The sequence below is a fragment of the Dreissena polymorpha genome, chromosome 3, assembly GCF_020536995.1.
Source record: "Dreissena polymorpha isolate Duluth1 chromosome 3, UMN_Dpol_1.0, whole genome shotgun sequence".
Taxonomy (NCBI): domain Eukaryota; kingdom Metazoa; phylum Mollusca; class Bivalvia; order Myida; family Dreissenidae; genus Dreissena; species Dreissena polymorpha.
In genome coordinates, this window is record NC_068357.1 from 77,753,139 (window position 1) to 77,766,684 (window position 13,546).

General features: G+C 35.2%; 1 protein-coding gene across 3 annotated transcripts in view; it reads right to left on the reverse strand.

Moving 5' to 3' along the window:
• LOC127874842 (delta-like protein 1) overlaps nt 1–13,546 on the reverse strand; it is a 111,594-nt gene that overhangs the window by 53,067 nt on the left and 44,981 nt on the right. For 2 of the 3 annotated variants that reach the window (XM_052419484.1, XM_052419486.1), the window contains exon 2: nt 8,514–8,849. The exons of the other annotated variant lie outside the window; for it this stretch is intronic. The gene's annotated coding sequence lies outside the window, so the exon portion shown is untranslated. The remainder of the gene's footprint in view (nt 1–8,513; nt 8,850–13,546) is intronic. 3 annotated transcript variants of the gene reach the window in all.

Genomic DNA, 13,546 nt, shown 5'->3' on the forward strand with positions numbered 1-13,546 from the left:
GGTATCTGAAATCTACCGCTGCAGTTCATTTTGACGTATTGTTGGGGTTCCTTTAGCATGCGTTCTTGTAGCTTCCCTGTAATCGATTGTAGTTGCTGTATTCCTATGTTGACATATATCATTTAAGTCTGACAGTGGCAGTCATGGTTGAAGACATTTGTTTTCTCTTCTCCGACCATGTTCCAAGAGGAGTGACAGCAACTTGTCTGCTGTCGTAGATATATTTTAGTCATCCTTTCTGTCAGGTGGGGTTCTAAAGCACTTGTCTATTGTGTAACATGGCATTGGTATGTGCCATTTGTCTCATAGATCATTGGTCTTTTTTGAGAACTTTTGTGAACCTAAAAGCACTTACTACTCTCACAAAAAAATCACAAAAAATCAACTATCACTGATGTTTCATGACGTCTTTTAAACTTGTCATTAATCAGTTCTCACTGTTGCATACTCATTATTTCATTGTTTACACTAAGTGCGCACCAAGAGACTGCACATTTGGTGATATAGATCGCTGCTGTCTACCTGCCAAAACTGAATATATTGCATTACAGAATGTCATCAAGTGGCACTCCTGGTAGCATTTTGAGAAAGGTGTGTTGCAGAGTGTAATATCTTTCTTTTGTCTTTTCAGAATGGTAATATTTTAAGACATATGACAACACATTTTCAGAAATATATTTTCGCTTCATGACTTTATGTGTAAAAGTACAGTAAAAGTAACAAATACAAAAAACGGGTACTTGTACTCAGAGAATGGTGTAGCAGGCCGATATTAAGACTTTCCTAAGCTTAACTGTGGTCATTATGGTTGAATTTGCACAAAACTTGGCAGAAATGACAAGTATTAAGTTAAGTCAGATTGCACACAGGAACTTGGCTCCTATTAAAGTACTAGGTCAAAGTGACTGTACAAGGTGAAAGGTCAACACTTTGTTCAGAGAAATCTTTGTACAACATGAATGGAATTTAACATTGGATGGAAGAAAGGGCAAGTATATTCAGACAGATTATCACATTCAAAAGCCAGGTCTCTAGGTTCCAGGTCAAGATCCCAGTTCAAGGTCACAGGTAAATATGAGAAATCATCAGCTTACAGATTGTCCTCAGTGTAGTTTTGTACAACATGGATCAATTTTAAAATAACTTGGCAGAAGATTCAAGAATACTAGCTGAGACAAAGTGGTGCTCTTGAGGAACCAACTCAAAGTTCCAGACCAATTTAGTCATCAGTCAAATAAACAATATCAATAAAAAACTATTGAGATTTCCCAATATTAACCTCAAAAAATACTTTATTGATTGGCTTTTTTGTGTGGCAATGGCACTCTTTTGATTGTTTATCTGTTGAAACAATAGAAATACCTAGTTTGCTTTTAAGTGAAGGAGTTGTCAAAAACTGAACAATCAGTATGGAAGTTACATGGTAATTTGTGATTTTATTAGTTGATCATATTAGAAGTATTTAATAAGCAACTCATACACAATTTAAATAATGATTGCAAAACAGTAAGAACATCAACAATTTGTGCAGTTGTGTGCTCAGGGTTCAGTATTGTATAATAGCAGTGTAAAATTGTAAAACTTGCCATAAACTTCGTCCATGCCATGATACAAAGCAGTGTGTTTCATGTTTTGGCAGCTTTTAAATGCAGTCTTGCCTTCTTGAACCAAACTCCCAACTCTGTGTCTAGGCTTCCCAACCTCTACCAAGCCTTCCAAAGTTCCCACTAAGCCTGCCAACCTTGTAGTTGAAATGTCTGCTTGATTTAAAACCCACATACTCAATCTGGTTGCTGTCAAATGCATGTTTTCCTTGGTGTATTGTGTTGTGCAGCCAAGGGCTTATCAGTGACATGCCCTGGCTGATTCTAGAGGCTCTTGCTATCACCAGATATCAGATAAAAATTCAAAACAAAAAAAGCGGTTACAATGTTCCCATGTTACCCACCTGGGAATCCATCTTTGGTGTTGTGTGTATGTTTAATGTGTACCTAGGAAAACAAAGTTTTTTGTCAGCATTTTTTATGCATTGATTTCTTGATTATTTTTATGATGACACCCATGCAAAAATTTCATGAAACGTATCTGGATCTGTTGCCATGAAATGTTTGACACTCTGGAGTAAGAGTGGGCGACAAAAGAAACTTTTTTCCACATGATTCACCAGACAAAATTGTGTATTTTTCTTCCTAATGTCAAACTATTTGGATTGGATATTCATCAAATTCATAAACTCCGTCAAAGGTAGTCTCAAGGGCGCAGAGAAAAAAGTGAGAGGGTTGGGTGTAGGGTTAGCTACCCTACCCTGTGAAAAAACTGATTTCTATCAAAATGCCAAACAGCAAAACAACAGAAATTGCGGACCTGCGAGAAGATTGACCTCTTGCTTGAGGGCATATGATGCTGGGCGGAGAAAGCAAGACTCAGCTGGAGGCCGTCAGACAGAAGTTCATCATCTCCACCAGTGACCACAACTACGGTACATGGAATGTTCGAAACATGTACAAGGCGATGGGCAATACATGAAAGCAGCTGGAAAGACTCCCAGAACTGAAACGCATGTCGGAAGCAGGTAAGCGTTCAAAACCCAAGACTAGACCACATGCGTAGATGAAATGATTCATCAAAATCAACATGATGTGAAGAACTTTCCCAAGTACTTCAGGGCTTTGGCCCCAATCCCATCTTCTGAAATTCAGGTGAACAAATGGACCTTTTATATGAAATTGCTGAAATTACCTCATTTGCAACAGTGAATGTGTTGAAAACAATTTATTACAGTAATACATCGTTTTATCAGATACATGTTTTTTTTTATGATACAAGATCAGATATTACCTATGTACGTAGCTTAAGTAACTTAACATGGAATTATCTGATATTTGTAAGTGCCTATCCACTGATACATAGTAGTCCTGCTCTGGGAAAATGGGGTTAAATGCATGTGCGTAAAGAGTCATCCCAGATTAGCCCATGCGGCACAGGTCAATCAGGGACGACGATCTCCACTCAAACTGGATTTTGCTAAGAAAAGACTTCTTTTACACAAAGATTATCATAAAAGCAGAAAGTGTCATCCCTGATTAGCTTATGCAGACGGCAACAGCTTATCTGGGATGAAACTTTGCACACATGCATTAAACCCCCTTTAGCCCAGAGCAAGCGTCTTTGATGTGAAGGGTGCCTGCTAAATTTTGGCCTGGTAAGGCCTGGATTTAATATCTCAGATACTCACTGTAATAACTTTTGCAAAACCTGCCTCTTTGTTGTCAATTTTTACCATTTTGACATGTAACTGGTGACAGAATATTTGAAAACAGTGGTTTTGTTGTTGTGTTTGCATTCCAGTTTTTGCTCTTAGTGGCTTGCCAAATGCTTAGAGACAAGTACATTTATTTTGGGTTTGTAGAAAATGCCAGGTGCTTGCTGACTGGACAAGTATTAATAATGACATTTTTAAATAGATAAGATTTAATAATTCATAACAAAAGCATAATAATTTTTAAATCTTACTTTAGTATTTGCGCTGAAAATAATGACATCACCAAAAATTGCTATCAACAATATTGTGTTGAGTATTTATAAAATATAAGCAAATATGATAACAGCTGAGTAAATTCTTTGTTAATAAACCAACTCAAACCCCTTGCCAACTAATTTCCTAGTCAATTTATATAATTGCAAGTTTGTTTATTAATTTGATTTCACAGCTAGGAACTATATCAACTATAAAGTGAGGTATTTACAATAAATGTTTTCACATCTGTTCACTTATTGCAACTAGTGATTTAAACTAACTTGCGCACATTGTGATTTTCCATTAATGTTCATCTTTATATGCAAATTTACTCGCTGGTAATTGTAATACATGTCATTAATGTTTCTATTAAGAATTATTAGGCAGTAATTCTCATGATAACAGTTATTTCTAGTTTGCTAAAATAAATCATGTACATATCAATTCGCTATATATTACAAAACTGTCCCAGGGAAAGATTTCATCTTTGAAGCCAAGTTGTGCTGTTTACTCTCTAGCTGTAGTTAATAAATGTTGGCGTTTAGTTATATAAAAGTTTGGCATTTGCAATACAACAAACACATCTTCAGACATCAAAACTATTGACAGCATATAAAACAGTTTGTTTTCTTCATACGAACACTAATGACAACCAAATATTATTTTTGCTGTTTTAAAGTCTTATCAAAAAAGTTTATTTCAGATTAAGAAATCTTTTCACAAGATCGGATGATCATTATGCAACAACGTGATACCTGTTTCTCTTGTTTATATCGCTTGTCCAATTTTGGCGCCAAAGAGATGATGGCTTCATGGTTTTAGACCTATCATCAACATAAGATAAAATCAAATCATTTCTAGCACCTGGAAAAAAGTTCTAATGTTTTATACTATTTCGCAAAGATTTGATCTGATTTCACTTTCTCCAAAGCAGCAATTGCAGATTGACATGAGGAATCTGTCGCAAGAAAACACAGTGAAATTTCAGTCTCAGTTGGAAATATATATGAGAGCTGCACTAACAGATTTAAAGCAATATTTCAGGTGTTGAAACATCCATTTATTCCAAGGATATAAGTATATTATTATGTCTACTGAACACACTTCACAGATAAATTGGCCAAGTATTTCCTTTTTGTCAAGTTGACCATATTTTTGTGAAATACCGTTTATGGAGCACCACTTTCAAATTGTCAATATCATGTGCATATACAAAATATGCATCAGATATTCTAAGCTGTTCCAAATAACCTGTATTTCACGGCCGAAGATATAAATCAGTGCTGTGTTGTTTGCTTCATGCACAAGTACTTGAATTTGGCATCGGGCCCCCAAAACATCATTACGCTCTTCTTCAAAATTGTTGCTTTGATTCTTTTATCAGTGTTGTCTGATATAGCTCATGTAATGTTCTGACACAGTGGTTATGTTGGCGATAATCATATAAATAGAGGACTGACTACCTCTTAAAATCTGTTTTTCAGTTACCTAGTGCTCAATACGCCTCAAATCAGTTTTTATTTTGATTGGCACATCTCTTGACTGTTTTGGTACCAATGTAATGCTTTGAGACTGTTACTCAATTAATCAACATTCGAGAAAACATGGATACTTATGGCATCTTTCACGGTTGTCAGACGATGAATTCCATTTATTTTACTCTTTCGTGCCTATCCCAGCAACGTTTGGTTCATCAGGTACTATTAATTTCCTTGATATGCTGTAAATTAAATACTTGTTAATTTTGGTGTGTATCAATTTTCTAGAGCATTAATTTGTCTGCCAGTGTAACTTCAAGCTTCTAATATATCAGGACTAGATGCTTTTTATAATCACTGTGGAAGTTTTTTTCTTACACCAATTAATCATTAAATTGTCAACAACTTTGATATCTTAACAGGAATTTTTAACAACAAAATAACAACATAACACCTGATATAACCATTTTTTTTTGCTGTAAAGTAGCTATTTCCCACGATGTTTCTCTTTCGTGGACATCATGGATGAACAAGTGTAATTGCAAACCCCTTTCATGGACAAGCACTTGCCATCTCACCAAATGTAACCATACTTAAGCGTGAAATATTTCTATGTATTAAAGTATGTATAAATCAATTATTTATTGCTCAAAGGTCAGTGTCATGATTTTGCAATTTCTTGTTAGTGACCATATCAATGCATTGGCCATACACATGCAATAACCATGATCATAATAGATCAGGATGGTCCACTATGGTCATTGACTATATCAATGTGGTAGCCATGAAAAAGCAAAACCTTGATCAGCATTAATTTGGATCTTGCATATGCATTGGTCCACATGTTCATTGACCTTCTCAATGTATAAGCCATAAGCATGTTTAGACCATGTATACAGCATTTAGTTACTAGTACCATGAATTTTCCCAATCATTGATCATTAACATGCATTTAGCACTTCTAAATGATTTTGATCATTATTATGTATACCATCTTTATAATTTCGAATTAATTTCTACTACCAAGCGCATGACATCTCACAGACATTCTCTCCAATTTCATGCCCAATGGTCCAAACACTTAATTTTAAGAATTTTTGACATTTAGTTTATTGCTTACAGAACTACTAAATGGGAAATCCATATATAGAATGCACAGTGCTGTTATTCATTTGAAATAATTGTTCTATATGACATGCATTCTGCTTGTTAAATATTCAATAAAGACATTCCAGCAAACATTGATAACAGTAGTTGCATATTGATCCTATTACTTTCAATACATTTAGAGCACGTGTTCATTGTGTCAAAGCATACTCAAGTGTACACAACAGCTTTGTTCTATTTGAAATATTCTCAATGAAATTTAATTTACTGAGTCATGTATGGTAGGAGTGACAAATATATGAGAGTATATTGATTTCTGTAGAGAGTAGATGATTTCCGTAATATGATTTCTCAGTAAGAGTACATAATTTCAGTGATATTTAATGTCAGAATCAGACCCAGGAACTGTTTTTGAATGCTGTGCAATGAAGAGACCATCAACATTTGTAGAATGGTGAATGAACATTCAGTTTTACCCATGTCTGTAATGTTCTGTTCTAGTAGAATGAACATTCATTTTGACCCATGTCCATAATCTTCTGTTCTAGCAGAATGAACATTCAGTTTTACCCATGTCCAAAATCTTCTGTTCTAGCAGAATTAACATTCAGTTTTAACCATGTCCATAATCTTCTGTTCTAGCAGAATGAACATTCAGTTTTAACCATGTCCATAATCTTATGTGCTTGCAGAATGAACATTCATTTTTAACCATGTCCATATTTTTCTGTGCTTGTAGAATGAACATTCAGTTTTACCCATCATTCACGGTCCGATATTTTTCTGTGCTTTCAGAATGAACATTCAGTTTTACCCATGTCCATATCTGTCTGTGCTTTCAGAATGAACATTCAGTTTTACCCATGTCCATATTTTCTGTGCTTGCAGAATGAAGATTCAGTTTTACCCATGTCCATATTTTTCTGTGATTTCAGAATGAACATTCAGTTTGACCCATGTCCATATTTTTCTATGATTTCAGAATGAACATTCAGTTTGACCCATGTCCATAACTTTCTGTGATTGCAGAATAAACATTCAGTTTTAACCATGTCCATAATCGTCTGTGCTTGCAGAATGAACATTCATTTTTAACCATATGCCCATATTTTTCTGTGCTTGTAGAATGAACATTCAGTTTTACCCATGTCTTTTATGTTCTGTGCTTGCAAAATTGCATCCAGCTCGATGTCCAAACAAATGGTGAGTGCAGACCAAATTACTATTTGGTTTATTATTATCAGCATTCATTTTGTATAAAATATTGCACATTGCCAGGTGCTTGTCAGTTCCCAGTAATATTATTTTTCTCGTTTGATTTCTAACTATATATATATTCGCAAATTAAATTCAAGTATATCAGAATTATCTATTTTTTTTTACAATCTTATAGATATTAATGACTAGGTTCATATAAACACTATTATCTATGATATGAGCTGAGATCTGTGAAAAGGAGGTTAAATGAATGTGGTGTAAGTTTTGTCCCAGATTAGTCTGTGCAGTCTGCACAGGCTAATTAGGGACAACACTTTACGTCTAAACTTAATTTTCGCTTAAGTAGAGACTTTCTTTAAAGGAAAAAAAAAATGATTAAAGAAGAAAGTTTTGTCCCTGATTAGCCTGTGCAGACTGCACAGGCTCATCTGGGACTACACTTTACGCACATGCATTAAACCCCCTTTTCACAGAGCACGGCCCATATCTTTATCACTTTGTTTCAAACTTGTATATTATGACCCTTTTTAGACAGAGCCATTTATAATGAAAATGAGCAATGTAAAACTGTATATCCATCTTAATCCCAATCAGCAGGTAATTTTGATCATAGATCAAGATTCCATTTTGTTTATGAATTTTATGTCAGAATTGTCTATACAAACATTATGGTTCATAGCAGTTGTTTTGTCTACTTCATTATTATCAGATTAATGGTTGAGCATTTACTGCCGTCTGTCTTGGCACCTATTAGATACAGGTAACCCCACCTATACCTCACTTGTACCTATATAATATATATGTGCCTTGCATTGATAAAATGGGGCTTAATGCATGTGTGTTGTTGCAGAATAGCCTGTGCAGTCTGCACATGCTTATCAGGGATGACACCTTTGCTTAAATGGTATTTTTAGCAGCAGGAAATCTCTTTTAACTCTTTCAGTGCGGGAACCGAATCAAAAGGCAAATCCAGTCAAGGCTGAAAGTGTTGTCCCTGATTAGCCTGTGTGGACTACACAGTCTTATCTGGGATGGTACTTTACCCACATACATTAAGTAAGCCCTGTATGCCTGAAGTTCAGCTTCTAGCTTTTATATGCTTCACCTGTCCGTGCCTATCTTTTTATTTTACTAAAAAATTAACCTTTAAACTTTGAATTCTACAACTGACAGAAGCATTGAAACTGTCTTACCTGGAATTTCTTGGCATTTAAATCACAGGTTATAAAAATTCCATGCTGCTGTAATATCCAGTGTTAGAGAGTTACAGGCAACAAGAGCACTGGGATGAAACTGGTATCATGGCCATTACATTTAAACAAAAAAATAAATAGCTTTCCCCACTTAACACATATCGTCAATATCAAAACAATACACCTGTTTCCGATTTTGTTCAGTCTGCATTAACAAATTTTCCAATCAGACAGGTCCATTTAAGCTCCACCATTAGCTAGGTATATTCCATTCTATCCTATACGCAAATTCGAAAACCACCGTTGCTTCAAAATCCATGGCTCACCTGAAGTTACCTGGAAAAACATAAAGCAAAAATGATGATAAATGTACATAGCAGCAATGTCTTACGCGATGCAAAGCGCTCGTGCACGAGGAAAACGGAACATATATAGGTCACACTGTCATGGTGTGCTATTTTAAAACGGTGATGTAAAACATTTGTAACTGAGTTTTTTTATGCACATGGCTCACAGGACGGGGGTTCAGGCAAGGCCAGGTAATAAGGAGCCTTCTGGAAACCATCAAAGATCATTATTTATTGTTAAATTATTTTGAGGGTATAAAACGGGCGATCATTATAGCAGGGGTTCTGAGGGATAAAGACTTTTTTCTTATTATGCCCCCCTTGGAAGAAGAGGGGGTATATTGTTTTGCACATGTCGGTCGGTCAGTCCGTTGGTTGGTCGGTCGGTCCGTCCACCAGATGGTTTCCGGATGATAACTCAAAAACACTTAGGCCTAGGATCATGAAACTTCATAGGTACATTGATCATGACTGGCAGATGACCCCTATCAATTTTCAGGTCACTATGTCAAAGGTCAAGGTCACAGTGACTCCAAATAGTAAAATGGTTTCCGGATGATAACTCAAGAATGCTTAAGCCCAGGTTCATGAAACTTCATAGGTACATTGATAATGACTGGCAGATGACCCCTATGGATTTTCAGGTCACTAGGCCAAAGGTCAAGGTCACAGTGACTCCAAATAGTAAAATGGTTTCCGAATGATAACTCAAGAATGCTTACGCCTAGGATCATGAAACTTCATAGGAACATTGATCATGACAGGCAGATGACCCCTATTGATATTCAGGTCACTAGGTCAAAGGTCAAGGTCACAGTGACTCGAAATAGTAAAATGGTTTCCGGATGATAACTCAAAAATGGTTATGCCTGGGATCATAAAACTTCATATGTACATTGATCATGACTGGCAGATGACCCCTATTAATTTTCAGGTCACTAGGTCAAAGGTCAAGGTCACAGTGACTTGAAACAGTAAAATGGTTTCCTGATGATAGCTCAAGAATAATTAGGCCTTGGATCATTAAACTTCATAGGTACATTGATCATGACTGGCAGATGACCCATATTGATTGTCAGGTCACTAGGTCAAAGGTCAAGATCACAGTGGCAAAAAAAGTAATTACACAATGGCTTCCACTACAACTGACAGCCCATAAGGGGGCATGCATGTTTTACAAACAGCCCTTGTTTTTTAATTATCCTTCATATTGTGGATATGATGCTTCATTGGAGTTATAACATATAAATGAGTTGAGTTATACCCTATGGGTGCAGTTTTATAGCTGGATTTAGTGTATACATATATAGCTTTAATGTGTTTTAACTGACTTGCATTTTTGTCTTCAATATATGAAAAAATTCATTAAAAATGTTAATTAAGAATTAATTGAAAATGTTAAAAGATCTGGCAAATAATGTGATATGATATGGGTTACTTTTATAGTAAAAGTAAGAGGTAAACCAAAACAAAAAAGGCAAACTCTTACATTAACAACAACAACAACAACAGCATTTCTCTCAATATATCCACTTTGCCAGAACAATAATTACTGAGTTTGTGAGTGTCTGTATGACAACATCTTACAAAACTATTTTTCCACATAGACATAAGTTGCTTGCCTACTTTCCAATTTAGGTAAACTAATGGAAACAAACACATTCATTTAAGTCTTTATTTAGAATTTCTAATTTGCAGCATACATTTAATTGCTAGAGGGTGGTTTTTTCGGCGTAAGCTGTATTAAGCCAGCTTTTCACCCTGACTTGACCTTTGTAAGTGTTCAATAATATTCAAATAAAATTTCCCGCTGCTAGGTACGAATGAATACACTTCATTTATTCCATTGGCTGATTTGAGTATAACACCAGAACATTGGAAACATATCCGCGTCTTTGTAACACTGTTTTACTGCATGAAACAATTTTATCTCTAATGAAAAGGCTCAATAGATAGAACAGTTTTACAATCAATTTTCGACATAAATACAGTTTGTGCGTTCACCTTTTATTTTCAGAGAATTACCAGCGCAAAAGCGTTTATACTAAAGGCTATATTCTCATATTTAGTACTTACTTGCATTGCATTTCAACCCGCGAGGTTTCGGGTCAATTCGCGGCCAGTGTGTTAAAGTCAGAGTTTATATACAGTTCATCACCGGAGTTCGCAGAAGGGGTTGCGATCTTTTCATTGAAGGAAAACATTGGAATCTATGCTATTTTTGTCTGATGGAGTAAATAGTTTGTTTAATCGCTTTGTCGATATATCAATATTTTAGGCACAGCTGTTGCCTTGGTCGTGTACAGTTGGCGTAAACAAGCCGTCGTTTCGGCAGCAGAATTGTTACCAAACTTTAATGCATTGCATTCCAATCCGCAAGGTATCAAGGTCAGTTTGCGGTCAGTTGCAGAAATCTTTATATAAACGCCGTCTCGTAAACTTTGTGCACTTGAAGTCTGTTTTGATCAGAAAGACACTAAATAAAGATATTCGGCGATATTATTGTGGTATGTCAATCATCGATTTTAATATGTTTTCATCATTTGCATGATAAGGACCAATTTTGATAAAATTAATTAGAAATATTTATCCATTTAGACCAGTTTATTAAGCATGAGCACAATAATTCACTATACTATAATTATGCAATTAAATAAGATTCGAGTATTGCCGGCTGACCTATATGCACTCGTTTATTTTCATGTTTCTTGTGTTTTTCTATTCTGTAAATATAGATATCTGAGTAATAATATCACATAAAGCAAAATAAGCCACGAAATCTGGCGCAACACACATAATTGATTTGCTTGTGATGTAGCTAAGAACTGCGCAGAAAAAAGGCATCCGCTACTTTTTTTTTCTCATAGAGATAACTTTTGATCGTTCATAAACATCGACCACAATCAACGCCATATATCTTTTTTAAAGATATTTCTTGTTAGTTTGTATTTTGGTTTAATTAAATCTCCCGGCCCGTCAAGTTAATTATGTGGCATAGCAAAGAGGTTTATATTGTATCAGGAATATTATTAAGTATGAGTACTCAGACAGTACCTACCTATTCATCAGTAAAAAAATAACGTTATATCAGAATGTTAATGATACTTATAATTTAAGTTATCTGCTAGCTACTACCACTACTTCTTCTGTTGCTGCCACTTACGCTGCTTATACTGTTACTTCTAATGCCACTTGCACTACAACTACTACCATTAACCCTTTCAGCGCTGGAACCGAATTTTAAAGGCATTTGCAAACAGTTTGGATCCGGATGAGACGCCACAAAATGTGGCGTCTCATCAGGATCCAAACTGTTTGCTATTCTGATAGTATTCTTTGAAAAAAAATTCGAATAAATGCTAATTTTAGAAATTCTGCAGACGACATTTTAGCAGACGACAGATTTCCCAGCATGCAAAGGGTTAACACCACTTCTATGACTACTGATATTGTCACAATTAGTAATATTACTACTATTACTGCTACTTAATTACTGCTCCTGCGCCTGTTGCTGTTAATGCTGAAACAATGCTACCACTGCCTCTTCTTCTTAAGCATCAGATGGGTCTTGCATAACTTAAAAACACTGTGGCATATTTTGTTAATTAATTTCTTTTGTTCCAAAAATTATACTGTATAAATAATTGTTAAGCAAATTGTCAAACATTTCTAGAAGTTTCAAAGGACAAAATGCTATGGATATTTGGAGGAAAAAGACTTGCATGATTTTACAAAGTTTTTCGAACAACTTGTCACACATCTAAGTGATTGCTTTTTCACGTTTTATTCATTGACTCATAAATTTAGGAACATTTTGGTCTGAATGTTATACAACGCTTAATATATTTTTTCTACCCCTAGCATAATCCTTACCCATGTTAAGTAATGGGAACTATTTTGTGAAATATTAACACTGTCAATAAGCTGCCATTTAAAGTCATCCGCAAGATTTTTATATGGTACTCAAGCGCATTTAAGGCTTACTTCACCCATGTTTATCAATAGTGAGTGCATTATAAAAAATGGATGAGATTAGATTGATCGTGGGAATAACAAACTTTTGGCTGTCGACTAAACTCCTTGTCGTCTTAACACCTTGTTCACTGGTAAAACAAATGCTTTAAATATGGCTATTAATTATTCTTATCACATATTGCTTTTACCTTCCTTGAATAGGTTGAAAAAGCAACTGATAATTTTGGAGACGGTATTTTTTCTAAGTGCTCCCAAAATGGTTTAATACTATTGCATATTGAGTGTTAAGAGTCAAAAAATATTTATGACGAAATGGTTAAGTAAACTCGTTTATTTCTTTTTTATGACATGAGTTAGACACACTGATGACAATCCTCTCACACGCTTGTCAGAGTTTTGTGGGAAAATACACGATGTGGAAAGATACATCCTTGCCTCAGTTTTATCATCTTTGCCACCAATTTAAATAAAAGCTACATCAACCAACAACAGTTTTGACTGGTTTAAAAAATCCAAACAACAAAATGAAAAGAGGAATTTTTCATGATTATATCTTGTACTAAATAAAGTCATTCACATTTATGTGTTATTTTATTGGATAATTTTGCATTTGTGTTAGAATTTGTATGCTCCCCAAATTTTTTTGGGGGAGCATATAGTCACTGCTTCGTCTGTCCGTCCATGTGTCTGTCCGTCCATGCACAATTTTTG